Raw genomic sequence first — 3,962 nt, 5'->3', positions numbered from 1 at the left:
GTGAGTTTTCACAAAGCATGGTTCTAGCCATTTCTTGCAGAGTTCTATTTTTCCTTTCAACTACCCTATTTAGTTGAGGTGTTCATGGTGAAGAAAAGTTGTGAAAAATATCATTCCTTTCACAAAATGATTTGAACCCAACACTCTCAAACCCAATTCAATGGTCACTTCTGATAGAATAAATGCAAAAACCTTTTTCATTTTGAACCCTTATATAGAAAATCTCAAAGACTTGAAATACTCATGTTTATTAGCAACCAAGTAAACCCATCTATATCTTGAGTAGTCTTCAACTATGAAAAATCCATATTTCTTACCTCTCAGACTCAACATTCAAGTAGGTTCGAATAGATCCATGTTCAACAATTGTAATGGTCTAGTAGTGGAAACAACATCTTTAGATTTAAAAGAAGTTTTGATTTGTTTCTCTTGTTGACATGCTTCATAGAGAAGATAGGTTTTCCAACAAATCTTAGGCATTCCTTTTACTAAATCATTTTTAGATAATTTTGAAATATGTTTGAATTGACATACCTAAGTTTTTTTGTGCCAAACCATCTTTCATCTTCTCTGGAAAATAGACATATTGCATTCTATTTACTTAGATCTATCAAATCAATCTCATACATATGTTTTTTGTCATTTGGTAGTAAAGAAGGACTTATGATCTTCTATCTTGAATACACATTGGGCTTTGTTTAAGGACACAATATAACCATTGTTGCAAAATTGACTTATGCTCAGTAATTTATACTTCAGACCTTCAACTTATAAGACATTGTCTATGGAGGCTATTGAGGGAATACCAACTTTACATATATCAGTAATCTTCCCTTTACCCATGCCTCCAAAGACAACCGTTCCTCGTTCAATTAGCTTTAAGTCAAGGAACATAGACCTTTCTCTCACCATGTGTCGTGAGCATCCACTATCGAAGTGCCACCTTAAATTCTTGCCTTTTCCTACCAAGGATATCTGCAATAGAAACAACATAATATTTTGGTACCCAAATATTTTTAGGTCCATAAGCATTAGTACCCTTAGACATTTGCTTCTTCTTATGGATGCAACTGAAATTGGAATGTCCAGACTTGCCACAAAGGTCACAATTGTCCGAGTCAGACTGTGACATGGAGGATGATGGCCTTTTCTCTAATCCAAGGCCAGACTTATCATGGGGTGTTGATGGAATTTTGAAAGCATGGTTAATGTGTTTGAGATTTCCAAAAACTTCCCAAAGTCTTTTGTAAGACATGTTACTTCCTCTCTAAGTTTTTCAACTACAAAGGTTTTGTCTGTCTTACTGGCCTAGATCAGACTCTCTTCAAAGTCTGGATTTTATTTTCAAAAATATCATTTAATTTATTTTGCTCAGTGTTTTAAAAAACAAATGCTTTATAATTTTCTTTATACTTTTTGCGCTGAAGAAGAGTCATATGATGATTTAGAAGAAGAACATCATAGGGTATATCTTCTTCATCGTCTGTTGAAGAACTATAAGAAGTATCAAATTCAAAACAAGTTTTTAACTCAATCTTTTCATCTCTATCTTCCATTCGATAGATGTTGGCTTGTTTATCGCTCGAGTCGTCCCAAGTGACCATCAAACCTTTTTTTCTTGTCACTAGAATATCTTTTCTTCTTCAACTAGGGACACTTAGCCTTCATGTGTCAAAGTTTTCGACATTCGCAACAGATGATCTCATTTTTTTCCTTTTTATGTTTCTTTTTTACTCATTGTCCTTTCTTCTAGAGGAGTGTTGGAACTTTCCTTTCTTTTTCATCATTTGCTTGAACTTTCTAGACATAAGAGCCACTTCAGCATTTGTGGAATCTCCAAAACTATTGTCTGAACCATTAGACTTAGCCATATTCACTTGAAGAGCTTTAGAAGAGCTCTTCTTTTCTTTTCGTCTGGAGCTAGTCTCACTAAACTTGAGGGAAGCAAAATCTCTCTTTGTCAGATGATCTATGTTCTAAAGATGAACTTCATGAACTCTTAGGATACCCAATGGTTCATTCCATGCTAGGTTTTTCATATTTTTAGCTTTTTGAATGGTTGTTGTTTTTGGTTTTCACACCTCGGGAAAATTGTCTAGGATCTTTAGATTTACCTAAGCTTTGGTGAAGGTGTGTCCCAGAGCCTGAAGTCCATTTAGAAGTACTTGAAGTCTTCCAAATATGTCATACACAAATTCTCATTCTCTCGTGGAGAAGCTCTCATGGTACCTTGTCAGAGTGGCAACTTTTTTTAGTTGAACATCTTTTGTTCCTTCATAGTTGATGCTCAACAAGTCCTAGATCTTTTTGGCTATCTTTAGTCTACTGATCTTGTTGTACTCATTTATGGATAGAGCGCATGTTAAAGTATAACGATATTTTGTATTAAGCTTCATTATAGCAAGATCTACATCTTTCCATTCTACTTATGGTCTAGGAATGGGTATGCCTCCAATTGTAATAATCAACCAGTGTCTGTACTGAATGGACTTGATGTACATCTCCATTTTGTCCTTCTAGTATGGATAGTCCTTTCATGTGAAGCCTGGTGGGCTCATAAGGGATGCTCCCTTAGCAATGAATGGACCGTTGTTGTTGTTGTTATATGCCATCAGGATCTTTTCCTCTGGACACTGTCAGGTGCTCAACCCTTAAAAGCTTAGCTCTAACACCAAACTGTAAAGGCAAATATCACAAGAAGGGGGTTGAATTGTGATTTTTAGAAATTTTAAACCTTTTTCTAAAACAAAAATGTTTTCACCTGATAATGAAAACGTAGAAGAATAGAGATCAAATTTTCGCAATGCAGTTCAGATGATAACCTCGGATTTTATAAAACAAACAGAGATTTTAAAAAGAAATAATCAAATTGAAGCCCTGAGTCAGTTTAGAGCACAAAAGAGAAAAGCAAGCAAGATAAGACACAAGAAGTTATATTGGTTTGTCTTAACCACCGAGACAACGTCCAGTTCTTGGCAAATCACCAAGTTCCACTAACTTCAAGAAGTTACAATTATTAGTCACTACGACTTCTAGCTATACAACTCAAGCTCTATACCACACTTCTTACAATCAATATTCTTTGTCCTACCAAGTCACTACAGGCACTAATACAAATCAAAAGATTTGTTTGTTTCTTTACACACTAACTAACATTCAATCGTCTTACAGATGAATATACAATCTCAGCATATAGTCTTTTCTCTCAAGATAATAAGTGTTTTTAGAGTTATTCTAAACTTTACAAGAATTTACAAAGAACTTTTTACAAAAATAATTTGACTATGAGCACTTCAATTAGTTGTTCATGTCTTCAAAGCTTCTGATATTTATAGGCCCTCTTCAACAAATGTTTGTTGTCTTTAAATGGATAGATTAATGGATAGATTTATTCTCTTTAGCTTGTGTTTGAAGAATATGGTTGTTAGAGTATTTAATGTTTACATTAAATGCATGTACTTCTTTATGTTTGAAAACCACTCTTATTGGCTATCGTGTTGAACACTCCATCTAGAAACTAATTCCTTTTCCATTAGACCAGGTTTGCATAGCAGAGTGCTTCTTTTGATAGCGATTAGTGAATTTCAGAACTTGAATTTTATTTCTTCTTCATAGGATTCAACAAATCCTATGAGAATGTCTCTGTAAAAAAAATCTTAGAAACAAAATATTAAATGAAGCCTTAAATGTCATCCTTTAATGTTATATCATATCATGACTTTAGCTTGCTATCGTCTGAATCGTCAAACATGGATTCACGAAGCATGTTATGATATCATATAAGACACAACTTTTAACCTTTGTATTTATTTGCGTCTAATAAAAAAAAATTAAGGATCTTGATTCGTCTTAAGATAAAAATATTTTTGGACTTAACAGTTTTGGTTATTTGTCAAGGACTAGACATATCCTTTAATTGTAAGATAAAGTAGTATAAAACTTGTGGTGTGTATTCTCTTCTC

Source organism: Glycine max, chromosome 1, assembly GCF_000004515.6.
Source record: "Glycine max cultivar Williams 82 chromosome 1, Glycine_max_v4.0, whole genome shotgun sequence".
NCBI classification, from domain to species: Eukaryota; Viridiplantae; Streptophyta; class Magnoliopsida; order Fabales; family Fabaceae; genus Glycine; species Glycine max.
Note: the sequence above shows the minus strand (reverse complement) of the source record.